This window comes from Nyctereutes procyonoides, unplaced genomic scaffold (genome assembly GCF_905146905.1).
Source record: "Nyctereutes procyonoides isolate TBG_1078 unplaced genomic scaffold, NYPRO_anot_genome, whole genome shotgun sequence".
NCBI lineage: Eukaryota > Metazoa > Chordata > Mammalia > Carnivora > Canidae > Nyctereutes > Nyctereutes procyonoides.
Genome location: NW_026575047.1, coordinates 27,422,047 through 27,444,072, shown reverse-complemented (window position 1 = coordinate 27,444,072; position 22,026 = coordinate 27,422,047). Strand labels below are relative to the sequence as shown.

Below are 22,026 nucleotides of genomic sequence, written 5' to 3'. Positions count from 1 at the left end.
TTGCACACACCCTAAACATTCCTAACTTGAAATCTTTGACTTTTGCCTTTTCCTCTGCCTAGAAGGTCTCCACTAGGAGTTCACATGACCGATTTAACTCCCCTCTTCTTAGAGACATTCTTGATCTCTCTCTCCCTCTCTCTCTAAAATAGCATGTCTCCATCATTTTCCATGTTTCCCATTAGTAGAGGGGGTTGGCTTGAGAATGAGACTGATACAGAAAACAACAGAGTTGGGTAGCCCTGGTGGCACAGCGGTTTAGCGCCGCCTGCAGCCCGGGGTGTAATCCTGGAGACCCGGGATCGAGTCCCACATCAGGTTCCCTGCATGGAGCCTGCTTCTCCCTCTGCCTGTGTCTCTGCCTCTCTCTCGCTCTCTCTGAATGAATGAATAAATAAATCTTAAAAAAAAAAAAAAACAACAGAGTTGAGAAATGGAGAGAAACACAATAATGATATATCTTTCTATAATCATATATCCATAGCAGATGGTCTAATAATGTGAGCCCTTGGTTCTAGGCATGCCTACACTTGGATTCTTTGCAGTATCCTGAGCCAACAGAATCTCTGTCTGAAAATCCTGTTTGGGTTGTGTTTTCTGCCATGTGTAACCAGGAGTCTTGATCCTAAGAATCAAACTCATGGACACCCACGTGCTGTCTACCTTGACAGGACTTCAGTATTCTGTCTTCATCAACATGACTTTACTCTGCTAGCTAAACCTTTTTCTTTTTCTTGTCCCTTAAAAAAAATTTCTCAGTAAGGGTGTCTAGGTGACTCCGTTGATTAAGCATTGGACTCTTGATTTTGGCTGTGGTCATGATCTCAGGGTTGTGCAATCAATTCCCACATTGAGCTCCTTGCTCAGCAGGACTCTGCTCAGGATTCTCTCTAACCCTCCCCGTCTGCCTCTATCCCTCTCTCTCCCTCTGTCTAAAAAATTGTTTTTAAAAACTCTCAGTGAAATCAATATTGTACAGAAATAGAAGTTTTTGTGAAAGTAAAAATTGCTAAATCACACTTCAAAATTCCTGAGTGGGGATCCCTGGGTGGCGCAGTGGTTTGGCGCCTGCCTTTGGCCCAGGGTGCAATCCTGGAGACCCGGGATTGAATCCCACATCAGGCTCCCGGTGCATGGAGCCTGCTTCTCCCTCTGCCTGTGTCTCTGCCTCTCTCTCTCTCTCTCTCTCTCTCTGTGACTATCATAAATAAATAAATAAAATTAAAAAAAATTCCTGAGTGGCAAAAACAAATTGTGCCATCAATTGTCTTTGACAATATGACTCAACTATTCCAGGGAACTCTTGCTGGGAAGATAAAGTGTTACAAATGACTGTATTATTCCTTTTAGGAGCTTTCTTAAATCATATCGATTGAACATCAGACTGCCCAGTATTTCAATAGATAGTATCTAATGACTGTTCATACCTCAAGATGCTTCTATTTAAAAAAAAAAAACTTTATTTATTTTTGTATTTGAGCACCTACATGAGTGCACACACAAGATGAGGAGAGAGAGAGAGAGAGAGAGAGAGAATGAGCAAGGGCAGGGGCAGGGGCAGAGGGAAAAGCAGACTTCCCACTGAGCAGGGAGCCTGACATGGGTAAAGATCCCAGGACCCCAGGATCATGACCTGAGCCAAAGGCTAGTTGCTTAACTGACTGAGCTACCCAGGTACCCAAGACACTTCTATTTTTTTTTTAAGATTTTATTTATTTATTTAAGAGAGAGAGAGCATGAGTGGAGAGGAGGGGCAGAGGGAGAAGCGGACTCCCTGCTGAGCAGGGAGCCAATGCAGGGCTTGATCCCAGGACCGTGGGATCATGGCCTGAACTGAAGGCAGATGCTTACCCAACTGATCCACCCAGGCATCTCCTCAAGGCACTTCAAAACCTTCACCCTGAGAACCTCTGCCTTGCTGTGTCCACTAATTCTAATCAGTCCCTACATTGAAAGACCTGCCTTAAACCAGCCCCTTTGATATTTTGATTTTCAAAATATCTAAATACACTGACTTTGTCTTCCCATTCTGATACTCTGTTACACTGTCAAGGTGGCAATAGACTCAGATTGGCTGACCTATCAGTTGTTCCAGCAATATTCTTACAAACAAGTTTTTAAGAATGATGGACACCTGACTGGCTCAGCCGGTAGAGCATGAGACTCTTGATCTTGGGGTTATAAGTTTGAGCCCTATGTTGGATGTAGAGGTTACTTAAAAGTAAAATCTTTAAAAAAATAAAAAGAATGAGTACAAGCAACTAATCCTAGACCTGAGCTCTGTGAGTATGAGTTTAGAGTGTGTGTGTGTGTGCACACATGCTGTTAGGGACTTTCTAAAGAATGCTATCTACATGGAGTCTCTTTGGCCACATGGGTGTCACATCCATTTTACCTGCTTTCTCCAGACCTGTTATCCTGAGTCCTGGAGGCCCAGGGAGGAGTGGCAGTTGGAGTCCAAAGTCTGCTAACCGAACTCCTTGCATGGGTGAGGTCAGTCTTTTTCTAATAAAGCCTTCAGCAGATTGGATAAGACCCACCACAGTAGGGAGGATAGTTTGTTTTACTCAAAGTTTACTGATATCTTTAAAAACATCTAGAATAATGTTTGACCAACTATCTAGCTAGGTAAGATGGCCTAGCCAAGTTGACACATAAAATTAGCCATTATACCATACCAGACTGTCTGTTTTTAACAATAATAAAAAAAATGATCTACCTCAATCTATTGTCATTTTTTCAAACTCCAAATATTACCATCTTCTACTTTTCTAAAGTTATCAATCATCAATTATGATTTTTATTTGAACTGACTGAATTTTAAATTTAAATTTATTTTAAATAAAGGTTTATTTCACTACATTGAAATAAAAGCTAGTATAATTTTAGATATACAGAAATTAATTATAAAAATAAATACAATGTGAAGAAATTTAAGGTATTAAAGTCTAGCTAGACACTACTGCCTCATCTAGGCTCTGGCTTGAGGCCTGCTCAAACTTTGTTAAAAGAAAAAAGAAACAAAAAGAAAAAACAACAACAAAAAGGCATAGAACTATAAAAAAAAAAAAAGAAAGGAAACATAATGGCAAACTGAACTCATTCTTGTTGATATATTCAGAAGGATTAAGAAAAAAATTTTAAAGAATAGTTTTTTTTAACTACAAGATTTGATATTGCATTATTTCTAGGAATGATCTAAAATCATTACGTGTACAACAAAAAGCATTTCTCATGGATATGTATCTTACTCCTTGGGAAACAGAGATGCTGTACTTTTGAAGAGAGAGAATCCAGTGCTTAAAGCCAAAAGAGAGTGAGAGAGACTAGAAGTGCATGTTTGATGAGGAACAAAATGCTTCATACTCTGTAAGGTAGGCTTTTTTCTCTATTTTCCCTAAAAACTGCTCAGTAAAATCAGCATTGGAAGCTAATGCAATTCATTCATCATAGATGTAAAAAAGTGCTGAGTTGTGTTTCAAAAGTTGCTGCACAGCAAAAACAAAATCCACAGAGACAGCCAGCATGTGGGTGATACATGCCTCTCATTCAAAAGATTATTGGACATTTATTAGACCAGGCACTGGTCCAAGGCTTGGGAATGTAGAGACAAAGAAGACATGGTCCTTCCCTTTGTGGAGCTCATGCTAGGGAGAGGGACGTGGTGGAGTGGGTGGTCTCCCACAGAACAAAAGCATTTTCATACAGTTATATGTAGAACTCCCCATTCTGTTACCTTTTTTTTTTTCTCATAGAACATTATCTAGTTTCCTTCTCTCTTGGGCAAATAGTATGTTTCCAGTTCCACTATTACATTACAAATTTATATTTTTAAATGTATTGGTATAAAAATCATATATTTACTTTGTTAAATAAGAGATTGAGAAATGACATGGCATGGTGAAAAAAGATCACTCATACGGGGAATACAAAAACTAGTGAAAGGGGTTAGAAGGGAAAGGAGGGAAAATAAGTGGGAAAAATCAGAGAGGGAGACAGAACATGAGAGACTCCTAACTCTGGGAAACAAACAAGAGGTAGTGGAAGGGGAGGTGGGTGGGGGGATGGGGTGACTGTGTGACAGGCACTGAGGGGGGCACTTGACGGCCTGAGCACTGTCATATGCTCGGGGGCACATACTATATGTTGGCAAATCAAACTCAAATTAAAAAAATGTACACAAATTAAAAAATAAAATTACCAAAAAAAGATTAGAATTTCTCATTTTTAGGTGGCCTTTCAGGAACTGGATAATCATTTTCTGACTCAAATTTTCTTAGAAAATTTGGGACTTGGGATCTCTGGGTGGCGCAGCGGTTTGGCGCCTGCCTTTGGCCCAGGGCGTGATCCTGGAGACCCGGGATCGAATCCCACATCGGGCTCCCGGTGCATGGAGCCTGCTTCTCCCTCTGCCTGTGTCTCTGCCTCTCTCTCTCTCTGTGAGTATCATAAATAAATAAAAATTTTAAAAAATTTTAAAAAAAGAAAAAAAAAGAAAATTTGGGACTTCCAAAGGCTTAATACTATATATCTCTTATAGAAAAAAGATTTGCAAAAAAAAGAAAAAGAAAAGAAAAGAAAAAAGATTTGCTAGTGAAATTTACTTTTATATAAAGTACATAACAAGTATATGCCCCTTCCATCCCTGTGTGGCTATGGGATTACTCTCTTGCCTATGGAATGTAAACAGAAATCTAGTAAAAAAAATAATAATAATACTCTGCTCCCGTTTTTTGGTCCATTCCTCATCCTGCTGCTTGGAACATCCTGAAACATTAGTTGTCATCTTGGAGCAAGAGGATGAAGGCCACATCCTAGGTGTGCAGAGTGGGGAATTTGGCTTGATTTGGTTTGGTTTGGTTTGGTTTGGTTTGGATTGGATTGGAGATATTTTGTTTCAGACTTTGGGGATTTTTTTTGCTCTTTTATTAAGTTTTTTTTATCTTAATTCCAGTATAGTTAACATACAATGCATATAACATAGTGTTATATTAGTTTCAAGTGTACGATGTAGGAATTCAACCCTTCCATGTATCACCCGGTTGCTCATCGTGACAAGTGCATGCCTTAATCCCCAACACCTATTTCCATTGTCCCCCTGCCCACCTCCTCTCTGGAAATCATCAGTTTGTTCTCTATAGTTAAGCATTTCTTGGTTTGCCCCCTCTCTCTTTTTTCTTTAGTTTGTTTTTTTTCTTAAATTCCACATATAAATGAAATCATATGGTATTTTTCTTTATCTGATTTATTTCACTTAGCATTATACTCTCTAGCTCCATCCATGTTGTTACAAATGACAAGATTTCATTATCTTCTAGGCCTGAATAATATTTTATATATATATAAATATATATATTTATATAATATATATATATCACTTCTTTAATCCATTCATCTATCAATTGACACTTGAGCTGCTTTCATAATTTGGCTATTGTAAATAATGCTGCGGTAAACACTGGGATGCATGTATCCCTTTGAATTAGTGTTTTTGTATTTTGAGGGTAAATACCCAGTAGTGCAATTACTAGATCACAGGGTAGATCTTAGATCTCTTTTGACTTTTTTAACTTTTAACTTTTTGAGGAACCTCCATACTGTTTTCCACAGTGGCTGCACCAATTTGTATTCCCAACAGTGCATGAGGGTTCCTTTTTCTCCTCACCAACACTTGTTGTTTCTTTTTTTTTTTTTTTTAATTTTAGCCATTCTAACATGTGTGAGGTAATATCTCATTGTAGTTTTGATCCCATTCTGTTACTTTTTACAGTAAGAAAACAATGTGAAAATAATATTGTGCTCTTAAAGAAACTGTAATGAATGATTTTCACTAGCAGGTGATTTTCTTTCAACCAATCCTGAATGTTTAAATTTGAAAAAATAAAGCTGGCAGCCCCATCTGGATTATGGATTCAAGGTTTTCTATTTCTGTCTTAGCCCAATATCACTGGCATACATTAGTAACTGCTTCAGAGCAATGTATCTTAAATCTAGATGGTAGATTTATCCATCCATACTTTTAAGCCTGGAGCCGATCAATGTATTGGCTGTGACATTTAAAGCTAAATCCAGTGACCCACTGGTGGCCCATTGTTCCATAAATGATTTCTGGATTATAAGAGCTTCTCTATTTAGGAAATCTGGAGGGAAATACTAAGTGATCAAACCTGTGTTGACTGTGTCTGAGCCTGAAGACAGCAGAAAGGACGTCACACTTCTCCACCCACCCGGCCTTAGGGGGCAGGGTTGAAACTACTTCTCACTGAACCCAGTAGTGAATAGTCACCTGCTTTAATCACTTTCCCCCTGGTCTACAGAGTAACTGCTGTGATTAAAGGAATTCATTTTTGCATAAAGTTGGGGCATTTCTCAATATTCTTTCAATACTGGAATTGAATGCCTTTGTTTAAGGCAGCTGCACAAAAGGAAGAACAGAGTAGTAACAGTAGTAGTAGTATCAATATTATTATTGCTTTTTTAATTCCTCTTTAAAAAATTAAAAAATTAAATTAAATTAAAAATTCCTCTTAGATAAATAACACAGTCAAATCTCTGCTTGCTCCCATTTCCAAGTCTCCCTTATTAGTGCATTCATTTGTTCATTCATTCATCCATTCAACAAATATTTGCTGCTTATCCACTATGACAAACATAAGTTGCCTTTGCCTTTGAAGATCTGATGGATGTGAACGAGAAAACTGACCATTTTGGCACACTGTAAGCAGCTAAGTCATGATGGTCAGGACAGGCTTCCTGAAAAAGGCAATGTTCTCGCTAGGTCCTGAGGACTGAATATGTGTCAGTCAGGCAGTGATGTCAGAGAATAGGGTTCCAGGCAGAGGAAACACCACGTAGAAAGACCAAACTGAAAGAGCATGAAAGAGGAAAAACATGGGGGAAAAGCAAGAATAGTTGCTCCACATGACTTGAGTGAAGGCATTTGGGGGAAATGGTGGAGGGACATTTTATATAGTTTCAGCCCTATCCTGAAAATGGTGGAGAGCCATTTAAGGAACTTACATTAAATTAATTCCTCAAGCATTATATAGGTTAAGTAGTTAGTAGTGGGACTTCTAGGAATAAGAGCCATCCCTCACACAAATTTAAAGAACAAAGCAGATCTGGGACACCTGGATGGCTCTGTGGTTGCGCATCTGTCTTTGGCTCAGGTAGTAATCCTAGGATCCTGGGATCAAGTCCCCTCACTGGGCTCTCTGCAGGGAGCCTGCTTCTCCCTCTGCCTATGTCTCTGCCTCTTTCTGTGTGTCTCTCATTAATAAATAAATAAAATCTTTAAAAAGAAAAATAAAAAAGCAGATCTAAAACCACAATGCAATATCTCCTCACACCCACCAGAATGGCTAAAATGGAAATGATAAATAATGCCAAGTCTTGGCAAAGATGTGAAGCCTCATCCACTGAGATAATGTATATTGTGACAATCACTTTGAGAAATTTTGTTGGTAGCAACCACTAATTAATAACCTATGACTCAGAAATCCACTCCTTAAATATATACTCAATAGAAATGTGTACATATGTCCGTCAAGAGACATGTACAGAATCGTAGCAGGATTGTTCCTAATAACCTAAAACTAGAAATTTCCCAAATGCTCATCAAGAGTATAATGGGTAAATGAATTATTATATATCCACACAATAAAATACTGTACAGTAATAAGAATGAGAAAATTTTAACAACATACAGCAGAAATGAATTTCACAAACACAATGCTCAGCTGAAGACACCAAACACAAAAGAGTATATATTCTATGATTCCCTTTGTATAAAATTAAAAAGAGGTAAAGAAGCTCTCTGGTGTAGGAAGACAAGAGAGTTTGCCCATACTGGGTAGTTACTAAAATGAACATGAGAGAAGCTTCCGGGATGTAAAAATGTGGTTTCTTGACCTGAGGCCTTGTTATATGGGTGTGTTCATCTTGTGAAAAACTAGTCAAAGTTTTTACAATTTGTGTACTTTTCTGTATATATGTTACACTGCAATAAAAAGGTACTACCCTCAGGGACCTGGGTGGTTGAGCATCTGCCTTTGGCTCAGGTTGTGATCCCGGGGTCCTGGGATCAAGTCCCACATCGGGCTCCTCATAGAGAGCCTGCTTCTCCCTCTGCCTGTGTCTCTGCCTCTCTCTCTGTATCTCCCATGAATGAATAAGTAAAATCTATAAATTAAAAAAAAAAAGTACTACCCTCCCCCAAACACACACACACACACACACACACACACACACAGAGGAAGTATAGAATACCAAAGGTACCAACACATTGAACTGAGACTCAAGTCTAGTGAGAGACAGAACAGCCTTTTCAGCAGGGAGTTGCACTTAGTGCAAAAGTAACGAAAGGTTGTCAGCTGACATGTGATTTTGGTATCCTCCACAGTATTTTTAACATTTGTAATTACAGTTGACCCTTGGACAACATGAGTTTGAACTGGGTGGGTACACTTACATGTAGATTTCTCTCTCTTTTTTTTTTTAAACAATAATCTTTAAATATTTGTTTGTTTATTTATTCATGAGAGACACAGAGAGAGGGAGAGAGAGAGAGAGAGAGTCAGAGACACAACACAGGAAGAGGGAGAAGCAGGCTCCACGCAGGGAGCCCAATGTGGGACTCAATCCCAAGACCCCAGGATCGTGCCCCAAGCCAAAGGCAGACACTCAAAGGCTGAGCCCACCCAGGCATCCCTATATTTCTCTTTTTTAAAATAAATATAGTACAGTACTATACAGTACTCTTCATTATGATTTCCTGAATAACATTTCCTTTTTTCTAGGTTATTTTTCAGTAAAAATATAGCATGTAATATGTATTATATACAAAATATGTGTTAATCGACTGTTTATGTTATTGGTAAGGCTTCTGGTCAACAGGAAGCTATTAGTAGTTGAGCTGCAGAGGAGTCAAAAGTTCCCATGGCTTTTCAACTGTGCAAGGAGGTTCATGCTCCTAACCCCCATGATGTTCAAGGGTCAATTAGACCCTTCACTAACACTAACACTGTGAAACTTTTACATAAAAACCTAAATGCCCTTAGCTATTTGCTTCTTTAAAAATCAATAAAGATCTAACAACACTACAGGGCGCATGGAAAATGTCCTGTGCTTGTTTAAATTCTAAGAGGAAATCCTTGGCTGCTTTGTGGAAAAATACTGGAAACAGGAAAAGCAAAAGTGAAGACCAGATAGGAGACTGTTGCTAGAATCCAGATAAGGAGCGAGAGTATCTTAGGTCACAGAGATAACAGGGAAAATGCCAGTACATGTGCACACTCTAGATATATTTTGAAAACACAACTGACTGGACTACCGTGCATACAAAGAGAAAGCCAAGCAGAACTCTGAAAGTTTTGGCCTGACCAACTGGAGGGAGAAAGTTGTCAATCACTGAGATAGGAGAAGCCTGAGAATTAAGTAGGATTTAAGGGGCATGAATGGAGAGTGGTCTGTTTGGGATGTGTTAAATTTGAGCTAGCTCTTAAGTAGTCAAGTGCAGATTCCAAGAGATAGTTGATATTTGATTCTGGGGCTCAGGAAGGGATGTAATTGTGAAAACTGTCAGTTTATGGTGGTATTTAAAGCCACAAGATGAGAGGCAAAGAAGGAGGTGGAATCCAAGGCCTGAGGCTGGGGGGTGGGGTATAGGAAGCAACAAAGGAGACAAAAGAGTGGTCAAGAAGGTAGGACATAACCAGGAAAGTATGGTATCCCATACAAGGAAAGCAAATGTGTTTCTGAGGATGCAGCAATCAACTGTGTCAGAAGTCAAGGAAGGTGAATACTGCTGAAGGGCCAGTGGATTTAGCAGCATGGAGGTAGTTATGACCTTGACTCTACGCTCTCTTGATAGTATAGTGGGGCAAAAGGCAGACAGGACGAGTTCAGGAGACAATGGGAGGAAAAGAATAGGAATCAGTGAATTTAACGCTTTCATAGAATTTTGCTGCAAAAGGTAGTTAAGAAGTAAGATCACCAATCCAGGGATGCAGAAAAGCATCTTTCTGTTTGTGTGTCTGCATTTTGTTAAGTGGGAAAATTAACTGCATGTTTGTGTGCTGATAAGAATAGTCTAGTAAAAGCAAACAATGTCATAGAAAACAGAGGGGGCAGACCAGGTGGCTCAGTGGTTTAGCGCCGCCTTCAGCCCAGGGCATGATCCTGGAGACCTGGGATGGTGTCCCACCTCGGGCTCCCTGCATGGAGCCTACTTCTCCCTCTGCCTGTGTCTCTGCCTCTCTCTCTCTCTCTCTCTCTCTCTCTCTCTGTCCATCTCTCTCCCTCTCTCTCTGTATCTCTCATGAATAAATAAATAAAATCTTTAAAAAAAAAAAGAAAAACAGAGGGAAATTTTGGGGGAAATGTTCTTGAGTAGGCAAGAGAATTAAGGTCTGGTCCACACACAATTGGCTCTTGATATCATCCAAGGTGGTACGTTGTTTGGGTACAGATGCTAGTAGAGAGAAAACCTCTATTGGTCTCGGTTTCCTTATTCATAACTGAGGCATATAACGCTTATTGCACCTAGATTTTATAAAGGCTAAATGACTTAATATAGCTGAGTACCTGGTTCCCAGTAGCACTCAAAAAATGACAATCACACTGACTTGTCTCATTGTCCCTAATCACAGTTTTCAGGTCTGGAAATCTCTCTGTTGAGTGGTTGTACATCTATTAAGTAAATACAAGAAGTTAATGAGATTAGGTTTATCCATAAATAATTCATCAAATTTTTTAAACATTTTTACTCTTAGTAAAATACCTCAGGGTGCTGTATGAAATGCCTTCTTATTAAAATATTAAATCAAAGGCAGTAACAAAATCTGACAGAGCATCATATTTCCTATCTTTGGCATCTTGTTTGCATAGGTTAATTTTAAAACCAAAGATTTATTTAAATGTTCCACAGCCTTTATAACAAAATTCAGGTATGGGAGCTCCTTCAGGCTGTGGGTCAGACTCTGTGAGAAACCACCTCCTGCCTATTTGATTTCACAGCACAGATCAACCAAATGGATAAGCCAAAAGTTTGAAGTCAGCCAAGCTGCACTAATTAACTGCTGAAATTGAGGTTAAGGTCAATTCACTAGGAATCATGAACGCTGGGTGCCAGTTCTGAGGTTAACTTGCCTCAGTTGGACCCGATCCTTGGAAAGAACTTTCACTTTCTGGGCCTCTGTTTCTCAACCTGAAAAACAAAAAGCTTAGGCCTGATGCCATCATTTCACCTCCTACAGTCTATGATTCTGAGAGTTTGAGATTATGGGAGGCTTTATGCACAGTAGGAAGAGATTACTTGGGGCCACTGCTATCCCACTGCAGAACTTGGACAGATTATGCAACTTCTTTGAGTCTCAGTTTTCTCCTCTTTTCATCTGAGGTGTGAGGACCAAACAATCCCATTCAAAAACCACTTTATTAAGGGCACTCTGCTGCTCCAAGCTAAGGGGTAAAGCAGTGGCCTCAAGCAGGAGAGGGCAAGGTATGCCAAGATCAATCTGTGGAGCATACTTAAAACAGTCACATCTCCCCTACCCCTCAGAAGGTGAGCCGGAGTGGTAGACAGATGTCTTCTCTTTTTCAGACTGGTAGATTTGTAATGGTGGCATAGAGCCTTGACCTGGGAAGAATGTTAAGGGCACACATGGACTTTGTTGTTGATTAATGCCATCTGCAGTGGATACAGGAGTGGTGAGACGTAGCTGTGGCTCTGTGCTTGCAATCCCGGGTTTCAATGTGTATAGGTTTGTCAGAATGCTTTTTTCAGTTCCATTTCTGTCACTATTCCCTTCGTCTCCCTTCGAGACCATATCCTCTCCATACATAGGCTTTGAGTGCTCTTCAGTTTTTAACTTTGACTAACACTGAGGGAAGTCAAGTTCATGGAGAAGTGTGGCAAAGCTGACTTTTCTTGTTGGTCTCTGTGGTAGATTGCCTGCAAAGGTGATCACTATGCCCCTCCTCACATCAGGAAAGGTGTCACTTTCCCCAGTTCCATAACTGAGCTGGCCTTGTGATTTGCTTGGACCAATAGAATGCAGCCAATGTGATACTTTGGAATTTCTAGGCCTACACTCTAAGGAGTCTCCATGGATTGTTCTTTGACTCAGAGGAGAATGTAGCCAACCATAGAAAGCCCAGACTATCCATAGAAAAGAACACATAGAGAATAAGCTAGATTCCAGACATATGAGTGATTCCAACCAACACCAGAAGAGCAAGGCCCAGTCATAACTAGTGGGTCCCCAGCCATTCAAACTGTTCCAGCTAGGACAGAAGACACTTGAGTGAGGCCACCTTGAGTCCTCTAGTCCCCAACGAGCCATGCCAGCTGAGGCCATGTGGGGGCAGACTTGAGCTCCTCCAGCTGGACCCCCGCTCCCTCAGATTCCCAGCCCACAGATTGCTGCACAATATAATGGTTACTGTTCTAAGCCACTAAATTTTGAGAAAGCTGAGTCTCAGATGAGTTGATTACCTTACCCAAAGTCACAAAAAGAGTAAATAGCAAACCTGAGATTAGAACACTAGCCCAGGCTTTCCTAAATTGATGATGAAATTCGTATTCTTTCTCCTCACATTCCATACTCATTGCATAAAGAACTTGAATTTCAAGATTTTAATTACAGAATGATAGGCTTCAAAGCACAAGCATGTTTAGTTGGTACCTGAAAATTCAGTTCTCAATTATACACTGACTTACTCTGCTCTCTAATTATTTGATCAGATGTATTTCAGTTTATAACTTTTCAGAAATCAGCAAAAGGGAATGTGCTTCCTAACAGTATTTTCAAGAATATTCATTAGATTTATTATAGGTAGACCTTATTTTTCATAATAAAACCAATCTTTTAAAAGTGTTATGAAAGTTTTTTCAAGTTTTATGTAAATAAAGCTGTTGTAATTTGAATTATATTTTAATGAAATAGAAGTTTCCATTTAAAGAAAATTAGCAGTGAACTTTTTTTTTAAAGATTTTATTTATTTATTCATGAGAGACATAGAGAGAGGCAGAGACACAGACAGAGGGAGAAGCAGGCTCCATGCAGGGAGCCCGACATGGGACTCGATCCCAGGACCCCAGGACCACACCATTGGGTTGAAGTCAGGCGCCAAACTACTGAGCTACCCAGGGATCCCAGCAGTGAACTTCTTAATAGAGCTTTTGAAGCATTTTGAAGTTGATAAATCATTTAGGGTCATTTTCTGTCCTAGAAGCTGAGATTTTTATGTTAGTTTTTTTTGTTTGTTTTTTTTTTTGTTTTTTTTTTTTAAAGATTGTATGTATTTATTTGACAGACAGACATTTATTTGACAGAGAGTGAGATAGCACAAGCAGGGACAAAGGCAGGAAGAGGGAGAGGGAGAAGCAGGCTCTCCGTTGAGCAGGGAGCCCGATGCAGGCTCGATCCCTGGCATTATGACCTGAGGCCAAGGTAGAGGCTTAACTGACTGAGCCACCCAGATGCCCCTATGTTAGATTTTCTTAAACTGGGGCACAGCTTTAAAAGATGAGAACTGGGGTGCTGGTTCCAGTCCCCATCACAGACCTCTAAAAGCAGAAACCCAATAATCTATATTCTAACAAGGTCTTCAGCTGACTCAATGGGATGGAAGATAGGTAGCAGAACATCTGGATTAACAAATTGACTCTCCCAGTTCTTCTTTGAAATAGAGTTGGTTACTGGATTAGAGATGGAAATGTTCTTAGGGGCCAAAGAGCTTCCTGAGAGAACAGGGAAAAACTTGAAAACCTTCCTTTTTGCAACTCAACACTAGTAGAATGTATTTGGTGGTTGGAATGATCTTGGCTGAGGTTAAGCTTCCAGTGGGGAATTCCATAAGAGGAAGTGGAAAGTCAGGCTCCAAGCCAAGTTTCCATGATAGAAATGCTGATTCTGGCTGGTATGTATCTCTGCCTGAAACCCCTATCCAACCCTACCCTGCTGATTTGATCATGCTTCTGGGGGCTTGCTAAGCATTTGAATTTCAACAAAGTGTTCCTACCATGAGAGTTCAAGCATACACCCAATTGTCCAAGTGTGACAGTCAAAGAGTAAGACCTTCTTGAAGAGTTATTGTGTCTTTACTACAAGGTCAGACTAGTGTTCTTCAGTGGTGCAGTGTGGCCAGAAAACACACTCTGTGCTTAGGACATTTAAAAGCTGAACTGACTCCCTTAGCACTAAGAAGACTGCTGAGATTCTCGGAGGATTGATGGGAAGAAGATTGGCTCTTAAAGCTCTTTGTCCTGCTCTCGATGTACTACACCTTCAGGTTTACCTTGCCCTGCTCTACTCTGTATCCATGAGGGTGCTGAACCTGAGGGCTCCTATGTCCTCTGGCTTCTTGCTGAGTTCAATCAGTGGAGGAGTTTGTGAGAGCCTAGAGGGCAAAGAGGAGGGAGAAGTGAATGCAACTCTCCCACACTTTCTGCCGAGGTCAGCAAGCTTGTCATCCCTGCTTCTGACCTTCGGGTTCATCATGGTCCCATCTTCAGCCACGTCACTTGGCCCCCAGGTTCTGTTGACACATTCTCCTCCCTTTGGTTTTCTAGCCTGGGGGCAGCGATGGTTTCTTGATATTATTCATCTCTATCCCCTGTTTGGCTTCTTGGCCTTTTCCATTACTGATGTAATAAATTCCCTGCATTAAATTCCCTTTGTTGTAAATACCTAGAACACTTTCTTTTTTTTTTTTCCTGATCAGAACTTGATGATATAATTGATTTGGCAATTGTAACAAAAGGGTAAATTGGATCTCTCAACTGAGATACACAGATAAAATAGATCTCAGATATCAAAGGGAGTTGTGAATCAGATGCCACAGTCCTGAGAATTTGCAAAAGATCAGGAGACTGAGAGGTGTTGTAAACCCCTCACAGACACTGAGGGTTGATCTCTATGGTGTGTATGCCCCGGGCTCCTATGCCCTCTGGCTCCTGGTTGGCTTCAGCCAATGTAAAACACTGGTTGGAGATGGGCGTGCAATAGGAAGAAAGAGGGGGTACTAAGACAAGTTTCCTAAAGCATAATCATGGTGCCAGCAGGTGTCAGGTGAGGACTCCAGTCTTGGACCCACCCCAGCCAAAATCAGCTGACTGTCACTCCTACTCCGCTCTTCCAGTCTGAGATTTTAGCAGTGGCTACTTTCCTCACCTATGGCTAGTCTCCTTAGCAGGCAGTCTCTCTCCAGTGATTACAGCTTTCCCCAGGTCCCTCTAACACTCATACCTAGGAGTAATAATAGCTCCCCTCTGTTGCTATTCACCAGATGCTTCCCATCCTCTGTTGGTTCCATTAACCCTGCCCAGACTTTTGGAAGATGACCCCTCTTCCAACTCTTTGTAATTACCCTCTAAGTGTGCCATCTGTTTTCTGCCAACAAAGTGATTTATACAGGGCACCCAAGGAACAGGAATTGAAGATTAAAGACAGGGTGTGTGAAGAAGACTTCCTTTGAGGAAACTGAACTGGGAATTCAGGAGGAAGGGCATCAGGGGTGCCCAGGGAAGAAAATGACTTGGGTCATTGGAAGTTCTGGGCACAGGGTACAGAAGCGGAAGTGCTTTTTGAGTGTGGGCTTCACTATAGGGTGTTCTGACAGGCCTATTTCATTGAGGAAACCTCTGATGTCATGGGCTGGTCAAAATTACTAGAGGAGATTCCTCAAATCTCTTCTGAATGGCAAAGCCACACTTCAATTTTGTAAAGATTAAGTGGAAAAAGAAGAGTGGGAGCAACGTCTCTGCATTCAGAATTCCACCTGACACTTCCTTTTGTTTTTGTATTTACCACCGCTTTTGCATGCGACCATTGCCACATCCTCTAAGATCCTCTCTAGAAAATAAACCTCCGATCATCACCCAAGGGGCAGAGGAGAATATGAGAATTTCAAATATTTCTTATACAGACTAAGGAATCCTCTGGTCTGACACACCCCTCTCCTTTAGTTTCCAGAGGTATCTAATTAATTCTTTCTGAGGGATTGGTGATGTGTATAGTTTGCTTGGGTTGCCACAACAACATACCACAGCCAGGGGAGGCTTAAATGACAAAAATGTCTTTTCTCACAATTTAGGAGGCCAAGAGGCCAAAATCAAAGTGTCAGTAGGGTTGGTCCCTTCTGAAGCTTCTTGCCTTGGCTTATAAATGGCATCTTCTCCCTGTGTCTTCATATGGTCATCCCTCTGTGCAGCTGTGTGTCCTAGTCTCTTCTTATAAGGACATCGATCATATTGGATTAAGGCCTACCCTAATGACTTTAACTTAATCACATCTTTAGAGGCCCTGTTTCCAAATACAGTCTCATTATGAGGTACTGGACATTAGGTCTTCAATGTATGATTTTGTGGGGGAATATAAATCAACCCATAACAAGCAGGATAAAATTGAATTATTTTGACTTCCCCCTGTGCTAGCTTAAATTTAGCTTTTTCAATTTACTAAGTCCACTCAATTGCAGCTGTTTTCTACCTTCCAAAATGTAGTTGTCATTAAGAAATAAATAACCTGGGGTCCCTGGGTGGCACAGCGGTTTGGCGCCTGCCTTTGGCCCAGGGCGCAATCCTGGAGACCCGGGATCGAGTCCCACGTCGGGCTCCCGGTGCATGGAGCCTGCTTCTCCCTCTGCCTATGTCTCTGCCTCTCTCTCTTTCTCTCTCTGTGACTATCATAAATAAATAAAAAAATTAAAAGAAATTTAAAAAAATGTTAAAAAAAAAGAAATAAATAACCTGAGTGTTTTCTGAATCACTTGCATTTTGAAGTTGAAAGGAAAAGGGAACTCTTAGGTGTTTCCCATTGACTTCAGATAAATAATGTGACAAAACAACCATAAATATTTCCCATCATTGAGTTTTTGACAAAGACACCATAGACATCAAGGAAGTTAGGCCTTGCACTTGAGAATCTAGGACCAAACCCTAAATGCTCTGACATTTTTTATCAGTCCAATCTGGAATCTGTCATCCAAAGATTATATTCATTAATTTTTCTTTGTTACGTATCTATTTAGAATATATTCTTAACTGACTACAATTTTCAGAGAGAAAATTCAATAATTGCTACTCTAAAGCAAAATATTTTAGAATATTATTCCTTCTTCCAAAATATATTTGTTTTGCTTTCCCCCATCACCCTTGGCTCAAATATATTTTATTGCATCTCTCTGGCAAAAACTTTTGACTGAATTCAAACAAGGATACTTGAAGGTTAATTGAAATGCAAACTTTTTTTTGTAATCTTTTCCCATTATTAATGAATTTCTGCCAAGCCAAGATAAAGGTGAAATGTAAAGATAAGTCGATGTCTTCCAAATTAGAAGTCTGGCTATTATGATGATTCCATGCCACATCACATCCAGAGTGGCACTGCATGGTCTAATTGAACATGGTGTAACTAAGTGAGAAGCCAGGAGAGTTGATCCCTCTAAAAATGTTCCCAACTTCCTCTGGTCTGGAACAAACAAAAGTATAGCAAGGACTTCTGAGAATTAGCCATATTCATCATTTTTTTTTTTAGATTTTATTTATTCATGACAGAGAGAAGGCAGAGCTAAACCGCTGAGGCACTCGGGCTACCCCATATTTATCATTTTCAAGGAAATCACAGAATATTCATTAGAGAATGGCTTATGTGAGGTTGCCCTCATTAGGAATTGTGGGAATCCTTGCTATGAATCACTGGAAGCTAGCTGGGTATCAGATGGCATATGATAGGGAAGGGGAGGCACTGAATACTTTGGTCCCTCTAGTTGTGAACACAAGGAGAGGTCACATTCCTTGAATCTAATGGGGATCTACATGGTTCCCTCCTTTGCAGGGTCTGCTAGATCCCCAGTCTGTTCTATAAGCCACTGCTAGACTGATCTCCCAAAATCCTTTCCACACATATTTGCTGGTGGCCACTTACTGACACGATGATTTGATGATCATAGAACTTAGAGCAAGAATGATCTTAGAAATTACCTTGTCCAGCTCTCTCACTTAAAAGCACAAGAAAATTGAAGCCCAGAAAGGTGAAGCAACTTGCCCAAGGCCAAAGAGCAAGTTATTTCCATGCTAACTCAATCCTCAAGGCAATGTCCACTTATCTGCCTCCTCACAGAGATACCTAAAGCATCAGACACATTCTCCTTATGGGTTGAAAATATTCCTACTGCTGAAGAAATAGTATGTGGAAAAGTGAGGGAAGCCAGAGATCTAGAAGAGTCCTGAAGGCTCCACTGGCAGGGCTAGGAATCAGTTATAGAGAGTTGGCCTTTTCCAAAGAGGGCTAACTTGGCTGATGTCTGAATGGAATGTGTTTCCAGCGAACAGCTAGAGATGCAATGAGTGCCTGAATAGCAGGGAGGAAGGCTGCCCTGCTCTTCTTCCCTTCAAGCTTCGAAGAAGGCCCTAATTCCTCATCCACATGAGGATGGGCAACTCACCTTGAGGTCTGAATAATTTAGGGATTAGTCTGTCCTGGTCTCCAAGGTTTCAAGAGCTAGTGAGGTTTTAAGGGAAATCCAGCAGAGAGATGAGATGAAGCTGCCAAAAAAGAAAAGAAAAGAAGGGTTTGCCCACCCTTCCCCTTCTCCAATAGCCCAAGATAAGTTAATTCAGTTACTATTGATCACCCACAATTACTTACAGAGTCGGGCTATATCCCAAAGACAGAAATTAATGGTGACCATGTCAATGAAACAGGTAATATTTTGGAGCATTTGCTCCATGCGAGGTGCTCCACTAAGTATCTTCAGTTCATTAACTCCTGTGATCCTCACGGTGGTATCATAGCATGTGCTATGATTAGCACTATTTCATAGTCAAAGACACTGAACCATGGAGAGATCATATTCCACAGCCAGTAAGAGAAATGGCTGGACTTTAGAGTCAGATCACCCAAGTCGTGAGTCCATGTTTTTAGCCCCTTCCCCTGCCCTTAAGGAGATAACCATGTAGCAAAGGGTGCAAACATGGGAATAAGTAAATTTCCATTTACTCCTTCACCCATGCAGACATTCAGTGGGCATTTATCGAACACCTACTAAATGCTAGGCAGTGTGCTAGGCTCCAAGGAAATAAAATCCAGAGAGGCCTGAACCCCAGAGTCAGAGATACAGGGTACCAGATCTCCCTTCTCTGGTTCCCTGGAGGGCTCCATTTATAGCACTGTGTTTGCCTTACTCCCTAACTAGATACACAGCAACCTGATGCCAAGGATGTGTCTCATGCATCTCTGTATCCATAGCCTCCAGGCAAGATACCTGGCATGCAGGAAATGCACAGTGAATATTTTTTGGATAGAATGTAAACAGCTTGAAAAGGGTCCAGGTGTAGGAAAACGATTCCCTGGTTCATTTAGCTTCTGCCTTGTTGAATCCACAGAAGAAGCATCCATGATGTAATCTATGTAGACAACTTGGCTGACAGTATCCGCTTGTGGGTGTCTCCCTGTATATCCAGATTGGAGCTCTGGGTTTTGCAGTCAGCTCCCTTGATCCTGGAATCTATCACAAACTTGGACCTTACCAAAGCAAATCCTTTCAAATAGTAGCATTAATATCTAGAATCATGATAAAACTGAGTGAAGAAATGAATTTTGGAGTTAGACAGACTTGAGTTTGAATGCTAGCTCTGCTCCTAATCGTTTTTTCTAAAAGTCATTTAATTTCTCAGATTTTCGGTTTCCTCATTTGTAAAATGGGAACAGTAGTCTACTTAGGAGGATCATTGTGAGGATTAAGTGGTATGATAGTTAATTTTATATGTCAACCTGGTTGGGCCACAGTACCCAGATATTTGACCAAATATTACTCTGGATGTTTCTGAGAGTGTGTTTTCTGCAGATGAGATTAACATTTAAATCAGTGGACTTTGAGTAAAGGAGATCATCCTTTGTGTGGGTGGGCTTCACCCAACTATTTAGAGGCCTGAATAAAAAACAAAAATGGACCTCCCCTGAACAAGGAGGAATTCTGTTAGCAGATAAGCTTCAATCTTTTTTTTTTTTATTTTTTATTTATGATAGTCACACAGAATGAGAGAGAGAGGCAGAGACATAGGCAGAGGGAGAAGCAGGCTCCATGCCCTGGGAGCCTGACATGGGATTCGATCCTGGGTCTCCAGGATCGTGCCCTGGGCCAAAGGCAGGCGCTAAACCGCTGCGCCACCCAGGGATCCCGATAAGCTTCAATCTTGAACCGCACTATTACCATTCCTGGGTCTCCAGCCTGTTAACCCATTGTGCAGACTTTAAACTTGTCAGCCTCCACCATCGCATGAGCCAATTACATAAAATAAATATCTCTTTCAGAGCGCTCTGTTGGCTCAGTTGGTAGAGCATGCAACTCTTGATCTCAGGGTCACGAGTTTGAGCCCCATGTTGAGTTGTTAGAGCATACTTAAAAAAAAAAAGTTAAAAAAAATCTATGTGAGTGTATATATAAACATTTATGTGTGTGTGTGTGTGTGTGTGTGTGTGTGTGTGTGTATACACAAACAAATCATACTGATTCTGTTTCTCTGGAGAATCCCAACTAATATAAACGGTATGATACACGAAAAGTCCCTGACATACAGCATGTTCTCAATGGATACTAATTTTTTTTTCCTTTCTCAGAGACCTTCAGCCTGTTCATTCCAAAGGTAAGCAGAAGGCGGTTCAAAGAGGTACCAAGACTCATCCACTTTCCCAACATAACCTTGAAGAGTTTAAGAAGATGAATGAGATAATCAGCTTTAAGCATCACAACTTAAGGCACAAAACATCTGTTCCAGGCCTGAAGGGATCATTTCATTTTCAACAAAGTATCCTTGAAAGGACTTCAGAGTTCATCTGATGCAAAATTACAAGATGTTGGCCTAAGGACCACATACTGATATAGTTGGTTTTGGTTTTTTAGGGTTTTTGTTTTGTTTTGTTTCCTTATTTTTTACTCACGCAAGCTTTTATGTTCCTGGCTTCTTTTGATAAGTAGAAGGTCTGGTGACCTCAGGGGTACATACCTGGAGCTGAGAGGTCACTGACACCATTGGGTCATTGGGCCACTTTATTCATTTGTGTCAACCCCTGAAGACATTTGAGTTTATGACTCCTTGTGTCTTCCAGCGCCTTCAATTCAGAAAAAAAGGAAGCATAGATGCGAGAGGGTCTAATGTACTTAAACAAAGCCACATGCCAGATTGGCAAAGCCAGATCTAAAACCCCACAGTTTTGCCTCTGAGACCCTTTAAAAATATGCTGTATTCCAATTGAGCACAAATGCTTTTATTAACAAATTAGATGATTCCTAAGGGTCTTTTGTTCCCCTGTAAGGGTTATTTATTTTAGCAGTAAGATCAAGTTTAGTGTCACAATTGAAAGCAGTGTTTTAAGATGGGGCTAAAATATGAATTGTCTTACTTATCTCTGTGTTTATAAGCACAGTTCTGTGGTCAGACCAAACTTGGCTTTGCCATTACCGTGGGCAAGCTTCTCATGTTTCTAATAAGAGTTATATATATCACACAGTGACAATGGTGAGGATTAAATGAAATATTTCATGTAAAGTGCTCAGTATGGTGTCTGGAATATAGTAAGCATTCTACAGATTTTGTTGAATTATGACCTCAGAGAAATTAAAATAAATATGGCAAAACTAGCAAAGTAGCTAAATACTTTTGCATCTGCAGATATGTATGGGTTCAAAGTGACCCCCACAAATTCAAATCCAAAACCATGGTGTTTTCCTCAGCATCTCCCATTTTATACATGTGTTCCATGGACTCATTTGATCTAACTTGCAAAACATGAAGTATGTCCATACAAATCTATTGATTAAAGTTCAAGACTTATTTGTGGTTATTTTTAATGCCCTCAGAATATAATTCACTAATAATACACAGTCAAGGTATTATGTTAAAAAAAAAAAACAAACAACATGTCTTGAATTAACTCCCATTGTCTGGATGGTTGAGCTATCAAGGTATACACAGTTGGGTTAATTTGCCATTCTTTGTATTGATTTTAGGATCTGCTTTAT

The 22,026-nt window shown here is 40.3% G+C and overlaps 1 long non-coding RNA gene across 1 annotated transcript; it reads left to right on the top strand.

Annotated features, from left to right (window-relative positions):
* Positions 1–1,758: 1,758 nt before the first annotated feature.
* Positions 1,759–21,745, top strand: LOC129510108 (uncharacterized). The gene is made up of 3 exons (XR_008664524.1): positions 1,759–2,493; positions 3,266–3,374; positions 20,625–21,745. It is a non-coding gene; the product is annotated as an uncharacterized LOC129510108 (long non-coding RNA).
* The last annotated feature ends 281 nt before the right edge of the window (positions 21,746–22,026 follow it).